Below are 22705 nucleotides of genomic sequence, written 5' to 3'. Positions count from 1 at the left end.
ACACAGATACTGAAGACCCAAGGCAGACCACGAATACAGATACACAGTGGGCTCCTCGACGCACGGTTAACTGAACCACCCAAAGTGCAAGACAGGGCATGTGGTATACCAGGACCTCACAGCAAAACAGGTACAAGAATTCTCTGGAAGGAAACTCCAGCAACTAACTGGCCACGATAGCTGCCTCTGTGGGAGCGGAGGCCAGGGGTTAGAGAAAGGCGTCACAGTATCTTCTACAGGGTTTGAACTTTAACACTTGCAGGTATTACTTTGAGCATTTTTTACACCTTTAAGTTAAACAACTTAAAAGAGCCTTTGCCCTTGGGGTCAGCTCAGGGCAGAGGCAGGGCCTTGATTTGACATACAGACGGCGGGTCACACAGTTGTCTCATCGACAGAAGGGTATGGGGGACAGTGCACGGATCACCCCCGAAGCTGAGGGGAGAGAATAAGGCTGCTGGGATAGATCTTGTGCCCTCAGTTCCCTCGTGATCCTGAGAGGTGAGTGACAGCGCGGGCTCACACCTGTGCTCCTGGCACGTGGTGGCCTCTTAGAGAGGGAGCATGTACTTAGCAGCCAAGCCTGTGCTGAAAGGCAGGAGGGAGCAGCCTGTGCCCCACCTGAACGCACTGCTTTCCCGAGGACCAGAAACGCCTACAGAGATGCCAGGTGAAACGACTTCAAGAGACCAAACAAACAAACAATAACATAATTAAATGCTACTTTTTGCAAATGTCACAACTACTTTCCTAGAAGAGTTTGTTTTTCAACCTGCTTAGGGGAAGAAAACTGGGAAGTGGACTTTGAGGTTTGTTGGGTCTTTTTGTTTTGTGCTAAGTAAGTCAGACACCATCTTAAGCTAAAACCTGGTATGGACAAGCAGTTTCAACTGAATTCCCCGACACATTAGGAGAAGGCCAGCATTATTCTACTTTGGCAGCAGAAACTCGCAACCCACCTCACAAGACTGAGCGCCCCAGACCCCGACAGCACCAGGGTGGGAGAGCTGCAGTGCGGGGCTGTGCGGAGCAGGTGTGCATGTCTGGAGCTCATGTTTCCTGCAGGCATCACGATCTGAGGGCTTGCATAGCATGTGCACAAAGAAGTATTTATAAGAAGCTCACTGCAGCACTGTCTGCTATGGCCAGAAAACCCTAGAGATAACCTTAAAAGCCCATCAACAGGAAAATGGTTAAAGTGACTATACCAACATGTGCAAGATTAAATATTACAGAGTCATGAAAAAAAGTAGTTGCAGAACAGTACATACTGTATGTTTCCATTTTAGAGCACATAATAATAATAGGATAAACTGTTGTATGTCCATGGAGGGAAAACATCTGAAGGAATATAAATGAAGTTGCCATTACTAATTATTCTTGGGAGAAGAACTAGAGAGAAACTTTTATCTTCTACATTGTTTTCCCATAGTGTTTAAAATTTAAATGCAAGGTTAGTAATTTATAAAGGGATTAAAATAAATTCTGCCACAAACATACACTCCACAGTCCCATCCATTACCACAGTACATAGTATAGTAACATGAGCCATAAACTTACCCAAATCTGCAAAGTTTTGGTCCCTTTGAGAGTTGCTGCAATGCAGAGACAAGTGGAGACCAAAGCCATAGTGTGACATGGAACAGACCGTTTGGCTGGGGACGCTCATGACATGAGTAATTTAAAAAATTACCTCAAGAAAATCACAAAGGATCATGTGCCTTGGACTCTGGTACCCCTATCAGCATCAAGCCCACAGATGTTAAGTCCACAGATGCCAAGAGTCCACTGTACCCATCAAAGACTCAGTGGGTCACTGTGAATACATGACGGATCAAAGGCAACTGGCAGAAATTTAAAAGCTTGCCATACATACATACAGGGTGTCCAAGAGGATATGGACAAACAGATACTTTCATAATCAGGTACGCGTACTCTGGAGGACGACAGGGAGGAATTGAGCAAAATGTCTGACCCAGCAATTCCACTTTTTGATACCTACTCTCACGCGTGGGCACTCATGTGCGGGCACACAGAGGACTCATGATGATGATCACACAGCAACCGAAAGGACTGGAAAGAGTGTAAATAGCCACCAGTAGCGGAATGGCTAAATAACTCGTGGAACGCCCAGGTGAAGGAATACGACACAGCAGCTTAATACAATGACGGCAGTTCTCCATGTACTCATGTGACTCTCCCTACTGCTAAGTGAAAAAAGCAAGTCGATAATGATATACAGTATAAAACAGTATCTTCCCACTTATAACCTATGTTCTTTGAATACTAGATGTGGATAAAAACGTACAGAAAAAGGTCCGGCAGGAAAAGCAGCAGGCAGGGTGAGGGTAGCGGTGCATATTGGTGGTGCCGCCCCGGTCAGTCAGGGTTTCATTCTGTATAACATGAGAGCATCCACCTACCACTTACCCAATTACACTGACCAGAGGAAGAGAAGCAATGGGAAAAATTGGTTAATTGTGTTACAGTCACATAGAGACTCCAAATGAACTACACACAAGGTAAAGGATGAATCTTAAAATCATTAAATGAGAATAATTCCATAAGCTTATATACAACATAATACCTTTTCTATAAAATTAAAAACAACTGAAATGAAAATTATAGTTTAAAAAACACATTTAGGTAAGTTTTTTCTTTTTGCAAAGTTATATCAGAAGAAAGCAAGTAGAAGATAAACCTAGTATTGAGGATGATGATTACTTTGGCCTAGAGGGAGGCAGGGAGGGAGATGGGGGAGATGACCAGGACCACACAAGCAGAGGAAGTTACTGTCTAAAGTCCTGTTTATACAGCGAACAGAAGATTCAAAAATGCTTGCCACGTTATTAAAAACATCAAGGAACCAAATAAAAGAGAACCATATTATGTCTTGAACCAAAGATTAACCCAGTTCTGTGTGCTCAAGTTCCAACAAGGAGAAGGAATACTCTTGCCTTGAGAGGAGTATCATAGCTTCCACTTACTAGATTTTATAACCTAATGAATAGTAACAGTCATTAAAATTCATTGCATTTGATTAGAAACAACAAAAACTAGAGACAAAAAATTTGAGAAGCAGATTCAAGCAGATAATTACAAGAAGCTGCTGTTGACAAGACCTGGAACAAAAGAGCAAGGACAGTATTTACTCAGTAAAAGCCTGATAGTTCAACTTTATCAGGGTGATTAATTTATACACTTTATAGGCTGGATCCATAACCCCTTAAATGGAGAAAAGCACTTATTGTAATGTGGCAGCACATAAATGTTTAGCTACTAAAGAAAAAGTCATCAGAAGCAAACCCAACACCCCATTTGTTATTATTAGACTCGTTACAACAACTTTTAAAAAGTTTTTGTATAATAGGTACTTTTTGAGCACAAATACAAAAGGAAAAAATGAGATTAAGTTTGACAACTACTGGCAAAAGCTTCAAGATCTTTATACAAATCAATACAGAAATTTTATATGGTAAATGGTCCAAGAGGAAGAACGCAGATGGTACATCAGGCGGTAAAACAGACAGTAGTTACAGTAATCACATTGTGCGCAACCATCACACATGCCCAGTGAGCAGAGCCCCGCCCCACCCCCCAGACTGCAGGCCATGGATGTGCCGGTTGGGTCAGGCTAGCACACTCCACTCCACGCCCTCAGCGTGGAGCTACTTTCGTACATCTAGGCCTAAATCTCCATCTCACAGGTGAGGAAAACAGGCCCGGCGAGGCTCAGTAATGTACTCCCAGTCACAAAGCTCCCAAGTCAGGAGCAGAACCACATCTGTCTGTCTGCACCTGCTTTTGAGCACCCCGCCTGCACCCAGGGTTGCCTGCTGGGCGCAGTTAACACAGCAGCCCCCTGCCCCTCAGGTCTTCGGTGAACCGTCCCGTTGCGACAACAAGCCTCCCAGCTGAGGGCACGCTCTCTGCCACTCCATCATCTGGCCACAGGGACGTGGGCACTGGGGGGGAGCAAGCCTCCCCTACTACACACACACAACAGGCTGCACAGTAAACTCCGGCTGGATTGTATGTTTAAATGTAAAAATTGAAACCATACAACTGTCACAAAATAACACAGATTAATATGTATATACTTTTGGGGTAGGAGAGATCTAAGCATAACACGAGTACAGAAACCATAAAGAGTGACAACCTCAGAAAAACGGTAACTTCTGTATGGTTGAAACACAATAAACAAATGAAAAGGCAACGTACAAACTGGGAAAAATATTTGCATCAAACATACGAAGCATTATTAACATGTAAGTGCTTTTACAAAACAATCGATAGAAAAATGAACCATTAGGAAGTGTAAAGTCACACTCGCACGCACATAATAACACTGCAGGTGGCCAACGAACACACAGATATTCAGTGTCACTAACAGTGCGCACACCCCCTGGTAAAGCAGCCTGGATCCACTCAGGAAGCAAAGGTTTTTAGCATGACACTACCCACTCTGAGAAAAAGGGGAGACAGCTAGGTTTACCTCAAGAGTGAGAATGCTAATTTACAAAATCCCTCCCTGGAGGGCAATTCAGCAATAGGAACCTAAAGTCTTAAGAAGTCTGACGTAGGCAATTCGCGTGTAGAATGTATTCATGTATCCCAAAGAAATATCAGATGTGATAAAAGTTTGAGCTACAGGGGTCATCACATCATTACTTCCTAAGAGAAGAAAAACTGGAAAATAACTCATATGTCATCTAAATGAGATTAAATTGATAGAGGCATACAATAGACATTATGTCACACAAAAGATGCTTCCAGTGCCAGGAAAAGATGTTCATTGTATATTAAGTGAAAAGAGTTGCACAACAGAATTTACAGCATAATTCCACTTCTGTATAAAAAGGCATATATCCTATGCATGGGGAACAAGCCTCTAGAAGCAAAGATGCCAACAACTGTCAACAGATTACTGAGGATTTTGTTTATATCAATTTTATTTGTAAACCTTACAATAATAAACCCTTTTTACAACATGAAAACTCAACTAAGAGTTATTTAAAAGAAAAGAAGAGGGAAGTCGGTGCAGCCCTGAGGGGCCCTGGAGGGTAGAGGCCTCCAGCAGGCAGTGTCCTACGCATAAGACAAGGTGGTAGGGGGGCTTCCTCCTCACCCAGAGGAAGGTCAAGGCCACACTCCCTGGGACACATATCTTCACATCTTTCTTATTTTTGCTACCTTCCTCTTGCCATTTCCAAACTGCATCAGTGTATTTTTGTGTTAAATGTGAACGCTTAAAATATACCACAGGTACCTGAAGCCTGTTTTGGCATTTCCTTTAACGTCAGCACTGCGCAATAATAAGTACTGCTCAAGGCCAGAGGTTAACATTTCCTCCAGAAACTAAAGTACAGTCAGAGAGGTTAGCCCTGGCATGCCTAAGAGGTCCTAGGGGGTCCCTTCACGGCCATAAGACAAACCAAGGGCAGACAACGGGGTGAGGTGGGGGGTGGGGAAGGGCAGTTTCCATCCAACCCCTTTGGTAACACAGGCCATTTCTGCAGTTAGTGTGTCCAACCTGGGCCCACAGAGGAGCCTCAACCAATGCTTCCTCTCAGGCTATTCCTTTTTGAAAGAACTTCCGAATTCAACTCTTGCTGTTCTTACACCCCATCACTTTTAATTTGCATCAGATCACCATTTTCTACCTAACTTCCACAAGCCCACTCACTGAATTTCATTGTACGATCCACCACCTCTGAGAGTTCAGAGGGAAGGCTGAGGTCAGATCTACACACGAGGATGCAAGCTGATTAGCAAAGATCACCAACACTGCCATCAACACCTGCGCCCTATCCCACCCTACCTGAGGATAGTGAAGGGTAAAGAACAGGCCCAGGGGCCCCAGACAGAGCAGAGGCCAGGAGGGCAAGGGCATAGCCTTCAGCTGCCTGCTGTGCGCCTGTACTTTACAACCCCTTCCAATGACAAACACTTATACCCCTGTGGAGAAATTCTTTATCAGCCCACCACAGTCGCTAAGAAACAGTACCCAGAGACGCTGGTAGCAATTACCCTCAAGTCTGGAAGCAAGAGTTTAGTAATCACCATATAAAAACAAGAGGAGAAACAAGTTCTGAAAAGAGGGCAAGGCAGGTGGAGGAGGACGAGGTAAAAAGCAAGGGTAAGGTAGCTGCACAGCGGTGCCCACTCTTGGCAGGGCTGTGAGCCCTGGACAGGCAGCTTGCTGGTGGGCCCCCAACTCCAGCGTCTCAGGAAAAAACACGTGAGGGCTCACGTGGACACAGGAGGCAGGCAAACAGGAGGCGCCAGTGAGGACAACAGCTGCTCTCCCTGGCCTTTGTTTTAGTCACAGCCTGTCGCATTCCCCTTTCCACTCCCTTGGAAACAACAGCCTCAGCAGAGGCTGGCAGTGGTTTCTATTCCAAGCCCAAAGTTTGTCTGCTGGGAAGCAAAACCTTATGGCCCCAAAGAATGAACACAGAACAGCGGTACAAGAATGAGCTCCCAGGATGCATTGCTGTTGTGCCTTCCCCACCCAGGACACAGGATCAACTTAGAATCACAACACATACTCTGGATTCCAAACGCTCTACTCACGCCCTGGGCGTAGTCCTGGCCTGCTTAGCACAGCACTTAGACACAACTTAGCCCAAATTCTTTTATCACTCACCAAAAGGAAAAACTTTAAGGGAACGTCAAATTCTTTAGTAAAATTAGAATTATGTGCGTTAAACCCAAATCCCAGATACATTCCAGCCTCCCAAAGACCACAAATACATACATCAAATACATATTACATGTCCGTTCTATTTAGCTTGTTTCCTCCAAGCAAACAGGAATAAGGCGGGCCCCTTTTTGACAATACCATTTGGAAATATAACCAGGTAAAATTCCAGGGTGTTACGAAGTACTCCCCCACCTTGACAGTGACCTTCATTGGCTTGGTGGTTTGACATCACATTGTGCGCAACCATCACACACGCCCAGTGAGCAGAGCCCCTCCCCACCCCCCAGACTGCAGGCCATGGATGTGCCGGTTGTGTCAGGCTAGCACACTCCACTCCACGCCCTCAGCGTGGAGCTACTTTCGTACATCTAGGCCTAAATCTCCAACAGGAAGGTACATTCAACTGCATTATGAAGGCAGCTCGATACACAGACTAGATCAGCGGTGCCCACTCTTGGCAGGGCCGTGAGCCCCGCACAGGCAGCTTGCTGGTGGGCACCTGACTCCACAGTCTCTTTATGAAGGCAACTTGATATACAGACAAAATCAGGGTTGAAAAAATATAACATAGCAATACAAACAATTCTAATGAGTTTAGAACTCAAACCTTTATTCATGCTGTAAAGGGGAAGAATGATGATTAGTCACATACATGGTGTAACAAGACTGGTTCTTCCCATACAGAGCAACATAAAAGTACTTTTTCCTCCTACTTTTATTACAGTTTCAATTTCACAACAGCTTACCATTTCCCCATACATGCATGACTAGTATTCTTTAAATTCCAATGACAGTTACTATATCATGCCCAAATCACGGGTTAAGAACTGAACTATCATGTCAACATATTTTTAAACATTAAAAAGAGCACCTAGAAAGATCCCAAGTGTATAAATATTGGGGATTTAAAATTTTCAAAGTGAAATTCAATGGGAAGAAGGACAAGATAAAAAAGCCACTGGTACTACTTTATCACAAAGGATTCGGATCTCTCCCTGAATTTTCACAAACACACCATAATCTAGTAATAAAGCACCTCCCCATCCCCAGTTTTGCTTATTTCCCAAACTGATTTTGGCCGATAGTCTCCCCTCTAATATGGTTATCACTTAAAAAACACAAACATTCAAACTAAAGAGACAGTGGATTACTAACTGGAACCTTAGCAAGCCTACATGGATTGTCTGCTACCAAATATGACAGTAATTTTACAGTGATCACAGAGTCATTAGGTTCTCCTTGTTACAATGACGACGAAAAGTAAAAACTCTTGCTGTTTCTAGTTAATACTCATCACAAAGAGATGTGCTTATAAGGCAGGAAGTAACACAAAATTCCTTTACAAATCATTGCATTTCCACTTTGCTCAAGTTTTCAACTGCAAAACCTCAGTGAAAAAAAATGTTGCAAACCCAGAAGAGTACATCTCACCATCTTAAGTGCACTCCAAAACCTCAAGCTTAAGCTTACTTTAAAAGCCCACAATATGGGTATTTAAAGTCTTTTCGAAGACCTCTCCCAAATACCACACATCTCCAGATGAACCACGTAAGAAGCTTGAAAGCAGTGAAGGATGTTAACCTGCTGATGCAAGTTTCTGACACCAATCTTTCAAGCCACCAATAACCAGGTCTTCAGTTACCTTTTCAGTCTTCCCCATCTTGCAGCAAAGCAATTTTGCTTTTTCCCCTGCACTTAGCAGAGTTTTAAGCATTTTAGAAAGTTTCCAAGCAACTGTTTTCTGTGCTTCCAAGCGATAATTTAACTAGCATTAACAATTTACTATTAACTAGTAATTTCTTTGCCCATGAGCTCTATATAATTCCCCAGAGCTCTGTCTACTGATCTTTTCTCCAGAGAATTCCCTTCAACCCACATTCCCTACCACTCCCACCCTCTACAACCCACACCTAACCACAACCCTCCCCCCTTCTCCCTTTCTTCACGCCCACCCCTCCCACCCCTCCCAGCACCTGCGGCAGGCTTTTCCCTCCCCACCACCCCTCACCTCAGGGTCCTCCCATTTGAACACTAAGATTACTCTCAAATCTGATTAAGTAAAACTGAAGTTAAAAAACACAAAGAGCAAGATGAATCAAAGATCACTACCGGTATCCTGACCACTCCCTTCTTAGTAGGAATGCCCAAACTAGACCTGCCATTTCTATCAAAACTTGGGCATGACCAACCCGCACCTCCAGCACAGTACAATGACCCCCTCAATTTGCCAGTTGGCTCATTTAAGTATTTGCCTAAGGCATTCAATCTTGAACACTTTCCCAACACACAGATTATATCATCACACTAAGAATTCCTCCGACCAATGCGCAGGAAAGCGGGCAGGTAGATGAGAGGGTCACGGGGATGCATCTGCGAGCTCCGTCTACAAGGCAGCACTCTGTGTTGTGGCATCCCGTTAAAATGTTCTACAGCTTAAGGGTCCTCTGGAAGCAAGGTTCGTAGCACAGAACTAGTACAACAGGAGGCTGAATTTAGAAGATGCAGCATCTGAAAACCTCCACCCCGGAACAGGAGAGGCGCCTGCTGGCATCACGTGCCCAGAGATCGCTGCTCCCGGATTACACACTCAAAGCAACACATCTGCTGAAGGCCCCGGGTGCATCTGCTTTGGACTTTTAAAGATTGCCCCCTCATAAGCTCATCTGAAAACCTTAAAGGGTGGTCTCCTGAATGAATACAGGGCTTCCTGAGCAAGGCCTGGAAACAGGACATTGGAGAACTCCTCCTAAGCCTCTGGAAATTCAATCTGTAGACATCAATTTAGGCGGGCTCTCTCCTCCTCCAGGGTCTCCCCTCCTGCACGGCTACGACTCACACTGGCCAGGGGCTCCATTTCTCCTGGTGCCACCAGCTTGCCATGATGAACGCTATAGTAACAAACCACGGTCTATGAAGCATTTCTGTAGCTTTCAGCTGGTACCATCGCTGTGGGCCCACCCAAGGGTGCACCTTCCATCCCCACCCTCTCCACCGGCAAGCAAGACCAACCCGCCCACCCAGAGTCTCCGCTGGGGACGCCTCTCCTTCGGGATTACCGACAATACCGACTCCGGCAGGGACTCCAGCAACTTTCCCGGCTTACCAGATTACCAGAAGCAACGTTTTAAGTGAAGGGGTAACCTCGAGAGAGTTAAGAGGGAGGAGGAAGGGTAGAGTGAGGTCACAGAAGAGGTAAGCATGGAACCTAGAGGAAAAGTCCAAAGGGGTGCACTGCCACCTGGAAAATAAAGTGGGCGTCAATTTTGTCTGCCTACAGCTCCCGCCTGTCAGATACACGAGGCGCCACACCAGTAACCGCTCAGGGTGGCACGTGACCTCCATCACTCCCTAGACCACCCTCACGCCGAGACCTGGGTTCCACCCAGCTGGGCCTGGCTGGACCCTGTCCCAGACCGAGCCAGAATTACATACCGCCCTGGGCCAGAACTGTCAGCCCCGCGAAGCTAAGTTCAGTTTCCACAACACCAGGCCTCATCCCCAGGCGGGTTCACAACCCTCTGTCTGGAAAAAAAGGGGGCTGCTGGTATTGACAAGTTCAGGTTCTGCCCTCCCTGCCTATCTGCGTCCCTGTACCCCACTGCCTGCCTTCCTGCAAATTTTCAGGGCGTCGACTGCCCAAGTGTGTCTCCAGCAAGGGCCGCGGGACCGTCAGCCTCCTCCTCCCGTCTCTCTGCCTTCCTCCTTCCATACAAACCAGGGCACTGGGGGCCGCTCAGCCTACACAGCAGCGGCGCCCTCCTAGAGGTCAGGCCCCCCTTCTCCAGCAGGCAGCTGCGACAGCCAGGCCTGGGGTGTTCTCCTCCCCCACGGGTTACTGTGGGCACTCCCGACGCAGCTCTTCCCAGCACAGTTCCCCCAACATCTAGTCTCCCCTTCAACCTTCCTTCTCCTGGCACCCCCCACCCCCACAGTCCCATCTAACTCTGCCATCTCCCCCACCTGTCCCCTGAGACCCTAAACTGGCCACCTCCTCCCCCAAAACTAAGCCCAGGGCCCCCGCCCTCCCTGTCGCTAACTCCTGCCGGACGGGCCACAACTTTTGCCTTTATAGGCCTGGGCCGCGTTACCCAGGGCATTGCTCAACAGGACGACTCCTCCCCTGCCACCGGAAAAAAGTCCCTCCCCGACCCTGGCCAAGGACACGATTCGGGGCGGCTGCCGCTCTTCCGGGGTGTCCACCTTCTCAGATTCCCCAATTATCCCCCACTCTCCATAGCAAGTGCTTCCTGAGATCGACAACAGATCTCAAGGTCACTTAGGGAGGCGGATTCCAACGGGGAGGGAGGGTAAGCCCTCTTTTCGGCCGGTGATGGTGCCAGGGTTGGGGAGGCATCCCGGTCCTGGAGGTGGGGGGGGGGGAGGAGGGCTGGGGCTGCTCTTTCGAGTCTAAGGGAACTTTTGGGGTCGCCTCAGGTCACCCCGCCCAGAAGAAGCCCGAAAGAAGGGCCGGCAGAGCGTCTGGAAAATTCCAGGCGGCGGCGGAGGGATCTCTGCAGAGGGCGCATCACTCCCCGCGGCGTTGTGGGGGTGGGGCGGAAGCGCGTGACTCCTCGGGCGTCGGCTGGGCCTCGTGAGCGCCTGTGATGTCAGTGCTGAGGCGCGCCGCTTGCGGTGTGGGAGTGTGGGGGTGGGGCGGCCCGAGCTCCGCGAGGCTGGATCCAGGGACACGCCTACGGGGAGCCGCACCCGTAGCTGTGCTTAGTGTTTCTGGTTAAGAAACCCTGCTGTGATTTTTAACTTTAAAAGTTCATTAAAAAGTTAAGCCCCAGGATTCCCTGGTGGCGCAGTGGTTAAGAATCTGCCTGCCAATGTAGGGGACACGGGTTTGATCCGTGGTCTGGGAAGATCCCACATGCCGCGGAGCAACTAAGCCCGTGTGCCACAACTACTGAGCCCGCTCTCTAGAGCCCATGAGTCTTAACTGCTGAGCCCACGGGCCACAACTACTGAAGCCCGCGCGCCTAGAGCCTGTGCTCCGCAACAAGAGAAGCCTGCGCACCGCAGCGAAGAGAAGCCCCTGCTCGCCGCAACTAGAGAAAGCCCGTGTGCAGCAACCAAGACCCAACGCATCCAAAAATAAATTAAAAGAAAAAGTTAAGCCACCGCGTTGCTGCTAGGTGGCTTGAGGGGCGTGTGTCGTGGCTTTGTTATTCTGTTACCAGGGGCTTGGAGGCTTGAAGTATTTCCTCAGAAAAGTTGTCCCTGCTGGGTAAGAATACTTGATGATTATTCATTATGTATTAAATGGGAAAAGGCAGATGCAAGGTAGTGAAAAGCAAGATCTTGTTTGTGCAGAAAACAATACGTGTAATCGCGTGGCAACAAGACCAAAAGAGTATAGGTATTTAACCCGCTTTCCTTTTGGTTTGGGAGGTGGGGAAAAAGGAGATTTGGGGGAAAAAACTAGTTTATCCAGGTCAGTTTACAGCCCGTGATGGTCCTCAGGGAGCCTGTCTGGTGGCTGCTGGGGGCACTTTTCGCTGGCTGCCCGCGTGGAGCAGTCCCCTAACCTGCGTCTCTCAAAGCGAAGGCAAAAGCAAACCGGTGAACTCTTGTCCCCTCCACCAAGGCGACCCATTTTGAAATGGGTCGCTGGCGTCTCCCTTGCCACTGTGGGACCAGCGGGAGGAGGAGCCACAGCCCCAGACCCCGCCCTCTCCCCCCCCCCGCCCCGGGGGCCTCCTCTCAGCCCTGAAGCCCCTGCGCACACCGGGAAAGACAGTGGTGCGGAACAACTGAGAAGGGCTTGTCTCCTCCCGGGGTAACCACCCACACCCCAAACAAACCCGCCTGTGACAACAGGCTCCCTTGGCAGCAAGGGGGAAACTGGGGCAGGTTTTTTCCCCTGCCTCTATGAGATGGCATCTGCAGGCGGGGCCGGGCCCAGCGGGGACACCCTCCCTGAGTCCTTGGGAAACTGGTGACTCTCCTGTGACCCTTGTCACAGAACGTCGAGTACGTGGCAAGCCCAGGGTTGTTCACAGGGCTGCTCAGCTGTCCTCTCCTGCCAGGGAAAGCTTCTGGCAGCTCACTTTTCCCCAAGATCTGCCTCATCCGTCTCGTACTGGCAACATTGCTAGGGGTGGGTTGGGAAGACTTGGCCTGAAAGAACAGTGTGGAAAGAGGGAATTGCCTGTCAGAGTGTTCTAGAAAGGCCGGGAGGTGTGTGTAATAGCAAGCAAGTGCCTTCTATGCTGTGTCACTGTGCCAGACTGTGGGCTCAGCCCTTTATGTACACGGCGGTGCCTGAGAGGCGGTGGGAATTGCTGTGTGTCAGCTTCCCAGGCCCAACTTCATGTCTTAGCTTGCTGTTCTCTACCTGGTCTCATAACCTTCCTCATTCCCACATATTATTCCCAAATTCCAGAAACAAACTGTCTTAGATTTAGAGCAGGAGTAAGTGGAATTAGCAACACACAAAGCATTAGGATACTACAAAGCGTAGGAGTCCCAACACAAAAGGAACTAAGGCCTTGCTTTGTGCCCTTGTGTCTGGAGGGGCCCAACTCCATTTTCAAGGACAAAATGGCAGTTTCAGTGGGTCCTGGTTTCAGTTTCTACTGGCCTCGGGGTTCTTTGGAGATGGAATGTGTCTGAGGAGGGATGAGGGTAGAAAACCACACAGGGACCTCTCTGTCCTGCCTGAAGGGGCCAAGGCAGTACTCACAGTAAGGTGGATAAATGTGGGGCTTGGGTTCTGCCTCTTTCTCTGCAAATGGGGCTAAAAATACTTGCACCCTGACAGAGGGGGAGGGCAGGGCAGCCAGTGCGTCAGCAGATTTTTCTAGATCAAAACAAGCTGTTCCAGTAAACAGCAGTAAACAGAGGACCTTGGTTCCCTGGGTGGGGCTGGGTGGTGGTAGGTCTGCCCCGCCCAGGTGGGTGGCGGAGGCCTGCTCGTTCCTGGGCAGCCCACTTAGGGGCTCAGGGTTGCAGGGGTAAGGAGGAGAGGAAGGACCCCTTGGGCCACATACAGATTTCAGGGCCAGGACCCGGGCTCCAAGCCTTTTCTCACAGCCGTGGCCACCTCACATTCTTGTTCTGAAGCTAGCTCAGCTCTGTTGTTTCCGAACACACATCAGCCCGAGAAAGGACCCAGGAGACAGAAGAAGAGGGGTGAGGGACTTCCCTGGCGGTCCTGTGGTTAGGACTCTGTACTTCCACAGAACGGGGCATGGGTTCAGTCCATGGTCAGGAAACCAAGATTCCATAAGATGCACAGCACAACCAAAAAAAAAAAAAAAAGGAGAGTGAGAAAGAGGTGATACTTGAGGTTCAAGATGGGTAGAAGGATGACAGTATTGCTGCTGCCGCTAGAGAATGTGCCAGAGCCCTGCCGCCATCCCCACAGGTCCAGTTCCAGAACCGTGGCCTCCTGGATCACCCTGGGCTCTCCACTCACAGGAGACTCTTGTCTGGGGCCTTTTCCTTCTGAGCCCTGAGGCCCCTGGTTTCAGGGCCTGGGTGAGCCTGGGTGAGGAACTGCATAGTCACCGCGTGCTGGCTGAGAGCCCTTCCTGCCCTGACTCACCTCACAGCAGCCCAGCAGGAACAACAAACAGGAACTCCCCGCCCAGCGCCCACTGGCCTCTCCAGCCTTGGCAGGAAGCAGGGCCTCAGCCTGGGCTCTGGCCCGGTCCCCCCACCCCACCTTGCAGCATGACCCTGGCAGGCCCTTAACCTCCCCAGCGTGCTTTCCTTGTTGTTCTCACTTCATAATTCTGATGAATACTGTTCTGCCTGAAAGTGCTTCACCCAGTGGCCTCCTGGCCCAGCCCTCCCTCAGCTCCTTCTGGCCTCTGCTCAGAGGTCACCTTCTCATTGAGCCCCTCAAGTGAGGGGTTTCTGTCTGTTTTGTACTCCCCCGGTTCTCTGTGTCCAGCAGGTCCATGAAATGGCCCTGGCATGGAGCAGACCTCCATCAATGTGTTGACCAAACAATCATCAATATTACAGTAAAGGTCACTGTCCAGTGTGAGGCTCTCAGTAAATACTTGTGATGTTTCTGGACTGATTGAAGGAAAGAAATGAGTTCTCAGGTTAGCAGCAGGCCCACAAACTCCATGACAGGTCCAGATCTGGGGGCCTGTCCAGCCCTGGACTCCCAGGTCTGGAGAGGAGGAGAAAGGGGAGGCGCTGCTCCCTGTGGCCTGGACCCAGCAGCTCACACGAAGGGTCTGGCGCAGCTAAAGAGCCAGGGGAGCGTCTCTGGGCCAACGCTGGCAGGAGGCACTCGAGGGAGAGGGCGTGGGGGTGGATACTCCCCAGGCCCTGGTTTATAAAGCAGAGGAGGAAGTGGGCCAGCCCACCTGCATTTCATGCTCTCATTTTTGGGGCCCATGTGTGTCAAAAGGAGAGGGGAGAAGCAGCGAGGGTATCCTAAGTTAGGAGAGGGCTTCTCACACATGTGACCCATGCCTCCACTGGGGGTCGCAGGGCCTGTGGGCTCTGGGTTCCTGAAGCCCTTACCTAGCCACTGCTGCAGCTCCAACCGCGAGCCCCCTGTGCTTAGTGCCAGGCCTCGGCCTCGGGCCTCGCCTCCAGGAAGTCACTTTGATGGTGTCAGTCTCCTGCATCTGAGCTTTGGGACTCCCTGCTCCGTTCAAGGGCATCAGGCCCTTGGTGCCTCAGCCCTCCTACCCCACCCCCCTTGTCCCTGAGCCTTGCCCCAGCTGGCCTCCTGCCTGGAGCTCACACTGCCTTTCTCTTGCCAGCACCTTCACTGTCTCATGGTCGCCTCTCTGTGTCCTGAAGCCCCTGCCCGAGTGCGCACCGGACCCACTTGTCCCCCTCCCCCACCCGATGCCCAGCGCTTGTGTCCTCACTCCCCAGCCCCCCGCCCCCAGCCCCGGGAAGGCCTGTGGAATGAGGGAGCTGGTCCCACAAGCGTTGCCCCACCAGTGGCCCCCAGACCTCCTCGGCCAGCCTCCCTGTTGCAGACTAAGCAAGTCCCAGCTTTTGTAGGCCCCACCCTTTGGCCTGTGTCCATCTTGCCAGCCTCGCCCCAAGCCCTACCCATCAGGATTCCTGGCAACAGCTCCTCTGGCTCGGGAGCCAGGTGGTGCTGACACGCACCACCTCCCACGCCTAGGGCTGCTCAGCCCCCCAGGAAACACTCTGTCTCCTGGGTCCGCCTGCCTCCCCCACTGCGGGGGCCCGCTTCAGCTCCGTCCCTGTGGATGGAAACGTCTTCATGCCCGAGCCTGTTTCTCCCCCACGTGATCCCACTGGAGCGCTGCTTGTTCAGACTGTCCTCAAACCTCTGAAGGAGACTTTTCTGTTCTGACTCCCCTTGGCCTGCCTGAGTGGCATCCGCGAGAGACGTGTGTGTGGTGCCGTGGCTTCTGTGGGCAGAGCGAACCCCTCCGAGTGGTCCATCTGCCCCTGGAGGCTGCTGACCTTAATGATCTGAGGGAGGCCTGTGCTCTTACTGACCCAGAGAGTCAGCAGTCATGGCCCACCCCCCAAATGCAACGGTGAAATGAGCAGGGGACACAGAAGTCCTGGGGAGAGCTGGGACTATTATTATTCTCCCACTTGCAAATTATACCTTTGACAAGTAGTTTAAAATAGCTGAAGAGGACTTCCCTGGTGGCGCAGTGGTTGAGAATCCGCCTGCCAATGCAGGGGACACGGGTTTGAGTCCTGGTGCGGGAAGATCCCACATGTCACGGAGCAACTAAGCCCGTGCGCCATGACTACTGAGCCTGTGCTCTAGAGCCCGCGAGCCACAACTACTGAGCCCACGTGCCACAACTACTAAAGCCTGCGTGCCTAGAGCCCGTGTTCTGCAAGCAAGAGAGGCCACCGCAATAAGAAGCCCGCGCACCGCAATGAAGAGTAGCCCCTGCTTGCACAACTAGAGAAAGCCCATGCGCATGCAGCAATGAAGACCCAACGCAGCCGCAGCCAAAAATAAATAAATAAATAATTTAAAATAAAATAAAACAGCTGAAGAACTCAGTATGGGTGGGGGAGGGGAGGAGGTGCTGAGAGAGGGGCGGGACTGCTGGGAAGGGGGGCGCCTGGCGGGCAGGGGCTTGGGACAGTCAGCTCCTGTGGGCAGGCGGTGGAGCCGGAGGGAGATAGATGACTAGCCCCAGGGTGTGCCCACCCCACTTCCCGGATTCCCCCATATAGCCCTTGTTTTAAATATTTTGACTCGATTTTCATTTCACAAAAAACCAAAAAAAAATTCCAAAGCAGAATCTGTTTTTGGGACATGCATCCTGATCTTTGGAAAATGTGGGTCCCTTCACCAACTGGGGACCACAGGGGGAAAACCCTCTTTCTGGTGCTCTTGGAGGTCCAGGACCCCCGATCATGGACCAGAGGATGGTGGCAGCGGTCAGGAGCCAGGGGTCCCACTCTGAGAGGGGGTGGGCATGCAGCGCCAGACCCAAGGACCCCAGATTCTGCCCTGGGTTCCAGGATGTGTAGATCCGGACAGGAAGTGCCGGCTCCACCTCTGCAACGGAGCTGGAGGAAAGGGCGGGCTCAACTGCCCCCTGCCGGCCACAGCCGGACCAGCACCCTACAGACAGTGACCGCGGCCAACTCCCCTCCAAAGACCACCCCCCCACCCTCCGCCAGGAATTGTCAACTGGTGGGGGCCAGAAAAGCAGGGGACCACGGGGCATCAGACTTACTGCCTAAAACTGAACTTCTGACCCAGGCCCGGCCCCAACACCCCAGTTCTGGGTGATGTTGGGTAGCCTGCCTGCCTTCTCTGAAATGGGCTGATTTGGGCAGGGAGAAAGGGCCAGGTGGCTCTAAGGCATCCTTCTGAGCAGTGAGAATCTGTCCTTCCTTGGCTCAGAGCTTTCAGTGTCCATCAGCATCAAGGTCACAGCCAGGCTTTGCTTGGCTCCACCGCCCTGCCCCCTTACCCTCTCACTTTGCTCCACTTGTCTCTATCCTACTGAACCTTTCAGGCCCCCTCCTCCAGGAAGCCTTCCCGGATCACTGACTGCCACCCCATCTGTTGTCTGTTCCCCTTTGTCCTGTGTTGGGTGTGGCCGGCTTATCTATCAGGGCTATCATGTATGTGCAAAGTGGCTTGATTTCCTGGTCCTTTGTGTTCCCATCCCCAGTGTCCCCTGAAAAGCTGACTGAACTCTGAGCTGACATCCTCTTGGGCAACTTGGTCATTCATTCTGCAACTCCCTGTGCAGGGGCATGTAGAATCCTTGTCACTCACTAACACGTGTCAGACTTTCCTGGCACGGTCACTCCAGCCCACTCCTTCCCAGCTTTATATGGTCTTGTCTCTCGAGCCTTTATCTTTTCAGACTGAGCATGTAAGCTTCCTTGCTTGCCCAGTTGTAGCCTTTCTGAATCCAGTGGGGCCTCTGGCCTCCTGTGGATCTCTCCACGTGTCAGCACGCTGCTGGGCCACTGCAGCTCAAAGCAGGAAGCCCTCCTCCTGTGGCTGGATCTGAGCTGGCCTCCTGGTGAGCTGCAGTGTGGCCAGGGCTGCCTGTACCCAGCTAGCCCAGAGAGGCCAGAAATGGGAAGGCCTACAGGAGTGTCCCAGAGGCTGTAAGTGGTGGAGGATGACCCAGAAATGCCCCAGCCTCAGAAGGGACAACGGGATTACCTGTGTTGATTGTCCTTGCGATCTCTGCTACCTGAAAAGTTAGGGGGTGTCTGGGGGCCGGGAAGACCCTGTCCCACTGCCCCGACCTCCATGGGTGGCCTTGGCTGGGCCTCTTCTGGTCTGGGGGGCCACTGGAGCCAGGTGCTGGCTGAGCCAGGCTGTATGTGCCAGGCTGGCTGGAGTAGGCCACTACTGCTTCTCAAAAGCCCCAAAGAAGACCACGACAATAAACCATTAGGGTGGTATTTCAGATTGAATTGTATCCTCCCCACCAAAAAAAAAAAAAGTTGAAGTCTTAACCCTCAGGACCTCAAACTATGACCTGAGCTGGAAATAGGGTCCTTGCAGATGTAATTAGTTAAGACAAAGTGGAGTAAGGTGGGCCCCTGATCCAACACGACTGGCATCCTTATAAGAAGAGGAGATGACGACACAGACACACACAGAGGGAAGACCATGTGATGACACAGGGAGAAGACGGCCATCTGCAAGCCAAGGAGAGAGGCCTCAGAAGGAATCAACCCTGCCGACACCTTGATCTCGGACTTCTAGCCCCAGAGACAGAAAATAGATTTCTGTTCACGCGGTCTGTGGTGCTTGATTACAGCAGCCCAGCAAACTAATACGATACCCCCCAACCCCCAAAAGACAGACACACCCCGCATGAAGACGGACACACAGGGAGCAGCCATGTGATGGTGAAGGCAGAGATTGGATTTATGCAGCTGCAAAGCCAAGGGAGGCCAAAGAGTGCCTGCCAAGCGCCCGGAGCTTGGAAGGAACGAGGAAGGAAGGTTCCCCTACAGCTTCCAGAGGGAGCGTGGCCCTGCCAGCCAACGCCTTTGTTTTGCACTTGGAGCCTCCAGAACCTGAGACAATAAATGTCTTGTTTTCAGCCCCCAGTTTGAGGTGATTTGTCATGGCAGCTCCAGGAAACTCATGCAGGAGGGAACGAAGGGTGCATGAACATGAGCCCTGGCGCGAGGTGGGTCTTAAGAGATCAGTGACTGAATGAACTTGACAGGATCACACACAGAGGCAGCCATGCAGGCCGCAGATGCTTTCACATCTCTCACCCAAGGTCGCCCACAACCTTGGAAAGCGGGTGATTGTCTCCATTTCACAGATGAAGAAACTGAGGTCAGAGAGCTGACCTGTGGCCCCACACGGTGGGAGGGGCTGCTGACCCTGCGGACCACTTCCCCCGCCTCTGGAAACCAGGTGCCTGCCTCTCATTTGCAGATGTGTGAGAGCACCGCACTCTGCCCTTGCGGGGGTGGGAGAAGAAACCATTAGATAGGCATCATACCTCCGCCACTAGCCTGAAGAAGTAGGTAGCGCCACCCCGGTGTAGAGATGAGGGAATGGAGGCCCAGAAATGTGATGTAACTCCCTGAAGGCTGCACAGCAGGGATGGAGGAGACAACAATAAATAGGGTGACTGAGTGACCAGTCTGTTCCCAGGGGAGGACAGCCGTCCAGTCTCACAAGCCAGGGTGAAGGGAATGGGCTGTGTGTGCTGAGAAGCCAAGATGGGGAGGCAGTTGGAGAGCAAAGGCCCAGAGCAGGGAGATTGCAGGGCGTGTTCTAGAACCAAGTGGAGCCAGTGTGTCTGGTGCGTAGGGACCAATCCAGGACTTGTATGGCCTGAAGCTTAAATAATTTTAGGGGCCCCCTTTAGAAAAAATTATTATTTAGGGAATTCCCTGGCAGTCCAGTGGTTAGGGCTCAGCACTTTCACTGCCAGGCGCCCGGGTTCAATCCCTGGTCAGGGAACTAAGATCCCACAAGCCACGCGGCGTGGCCAAAAAAAAAAAAAAAAATTATTTAATTCCTGTTTTTTCATAAATTTTACAAAACCATAGAACACACTGCTAGGCCCTCCCAGGGACTCGGAAGAGACTCCTGCCGAAGAAAGGCCCTGAAGCTTGAACTTCGTTCAGTCCAGGTGACTCAGCCCCAGGCAGGCCCGTGTCTGGGTGCAGGGGTGGGGGAGAGAGGCCCAGAGTTGATGCTGCTGCCCTCACTGTTCTGTCCACATTGCTGAGCATCGACGGAGCCTGGATTTGGGCCAGTGCTGCCTCGTGGGGATGGCTAAACCAGGGCCCGACCTTGGGGTGTCCATGGGGAGGCAGTGGGAAAACACCCCACCTGCATGGAAGGGAGGGGGTCAGAGCGCGTCACAGACCAGGAAGCTGACTCCCAGGGGACCTTGCAGGACACGCCCTACCGGCCACGCAGAGCCAGTTTGCCCACCAGGATCTGGTTCCCAGCGAGGCTCCCTCCCCTGTCCCCTTTGGCCATCTCACAGGTGCATGGAATTGAGATCATGGGCCCCTGGCCCTCAGAGAACCAAGAGGCCTCTCCAACTTCGCGTGTGCATATCCCCCTCCAGGACACAAGGCAGGGTTTCCAGGGGTTGGCCGGTCTCTCTCCAGCTGCACCTGGAGCAGTGGCCGTGGCCGGCACGCCACGAGCAGTGAAGGCTGAACTGAGCCTAGGAGAAGGGGGCAGGGCAGGGGAACGACAAGCACAGTGAGGTGATCTGGGTGGGCAGTGCCCCCCTTCTCTCCTTCTGCCGGCCTGGTGGGCACAGGAGAGCACAAAGGCCCTTCTGTGGAGGAGAGCCCTCTGGTGACTGAAATGGTGTGCACCTGTGGGGTGGGAGAGACACGTTCTGAATTTATGCCCATGGAACACCTGTAGAACTAGGGGGAGACTGGGCGGTGGTCCTGGAGAGGAGGCCTGGGCGGAGCTAGCCACAGAGAGGCCAGCCTGGAGCAGAAGTTCCTCCATGGCCCTGGGAGGGGTCCCTGAGTCTGCTGAGCCTTCGCACAGACCGGCAGCCACTCCTGCTCCCCTGACAACCAGGCCACAGCGCAGGGAGGCCTTGTCAGAGCTGGGCAGAGAAGAGGCAAGCATCGCTGCCTGGAGCACAAAGCAGGTGGGCCTAGCTGGCAGGAGAAACCCCCAGACCTCCTGGGTTCTCTGGCCTGTCCCCTGAGGCACTGGCATCCAGACTGGGCCCCGGGTCCCTGGGGCAGAGAAGGTGGCGTGGTGGACAGAAAAAGGCCCCCCAAGATGTCTGCGTCCTAACCCCGGAGCCTATGAATGTTAGGTTACATGACTGGCTTTGAAGATGGAGGAAGGGGCCAAGAGCAAAGGAAATGGATTCTCCCCTCAGCCTCCAGAAGGAATGCAGCCCTGCCGACACCTTGATCTCAGCCCAGGGAGACTCATTTCAGACTATGACGTCCAGAACTGTGAGATCCTGAATGTGGGTTGTTTTATTTTTATTTATTTATTTACTTTTTTGGCCACAGTGCACGGCTTGTGGGATCTTATTTCCCTGACCAGGGACAGAACCCCAGCCCTCGGCAGTGAAAGCATGGAGTCCTAATCACTGGACCACCAGGGAATTCCCTGTGTGTTGTTTGACTAATTTTTTCAAGATTTATTTATTTATTTTTGATGTGGACCATTTTAAAAGTCTTTATTGAATTTACTACAACATTGCCTCTGTTTTATGTTTTGGCTTCCCAGCCGCGAGGCATGTGGGATCCCAGCTCCCCAACCAGGGATCAAACCCACACCCCCTGCATTGCAAGGGGAAGTCTCAACCACTAGACTGCCAGGGAAGTCCCCACTGTGTGTTGTTTTAAAAGACCATGGTTAGGGGGCTTCCCTGGTGGCGCAGTGGTTGAGGGTCCGCCTGCCGATGCAGGGGACGCGGGTTCGTGCCCCGGTCCGGGAGGATCCCACATGCCACGGGGCGGCTGGGCCCGTGAGCCATGGCTGCTGAGCCTGCGCGTCCGGAGCTTGTGCTCCGCAACGGGAGGCCGCAGCGGTGAGAGGCCCGCGTACCACAAAAAAAAAAAAAAAAAAAAAAGACCATGGTTAGGAATTCCCTGGCGGTCCAGTGGTTAGGACTCAGAGCTTTCACTGATGTGGACCCAGGTTCAATCCCTGGTCAGGGAACTAAGATCCCGCAAGCGGCCAAAAAAATAAAATAAAAGGTCGTGGCCATCTGCGACACCAGCCCTAGGAAACTAGCACAGGTGGCGAGGGCAGAGGGGCCTGGGTGAGAGGAAGGGCTCCAGGCCTGCCAGGCCCCAGGCTGTCAGCGCTCCCTTCCCCACCACAGCGCGGGGGGAGGGGGGGGGCGGTGTGCCAGCGGCAGGGCCCGGCCTCTCAGGTGGATCCCGTTCTCCCACCCAGCTTTCCAGATACAGGACTTTTAGAGATGATGAAAATAGCTAATGCCTATCGAGTGCCTGTCAACACCAGACCCTGAAGCACCCTAATAACCCTATGAGGTGGGTGCTACTATCATTCCCATCAAGAAGAGGCTCAAGATGCCTCATGTAAGTGCCCACGAC

At 51.8% G+C, this 22705-nt stretch overlaps 1 long non-coding RNA gene across 1 annotated transcript; it reads right to left on the bottom strand.

Annotated features, from left to right (window-relative positions):
• Nucleotides 1–7295: 7295 nt before the first annotated feature.
• On the bottom strand, nt 7296–10963 carry LOC309825887. Its single transcript, XR_014297071.1, has 2 exons — nt 10139–10963; nt 7296–9944 (listed from the first exon to the last, which is right to left on the bottom strand). It is a non-coding gene; the product is annotated as an uncharacterized lncRNA (long non-coding RNA).
• Between the last annotated feature and the right edge of the window lie 11742 nt (nt 10964–22705).

This window comes from Grampus griseus, assembly GCF_964374135.1.
Source record: "Grampus griseus genome assembly, chromosome: 8".
NCBI lineage: Eukaryota > Metazoa > Chordata > Mammalia > Artiodactyla > Delphinidae > Grampus > Grampus griseus.
The sequence above is the reverse complement of the archived record's forward strand: the minus strand, read 5'-3'. Positions and strand labels throughout refer to the sequence as shown.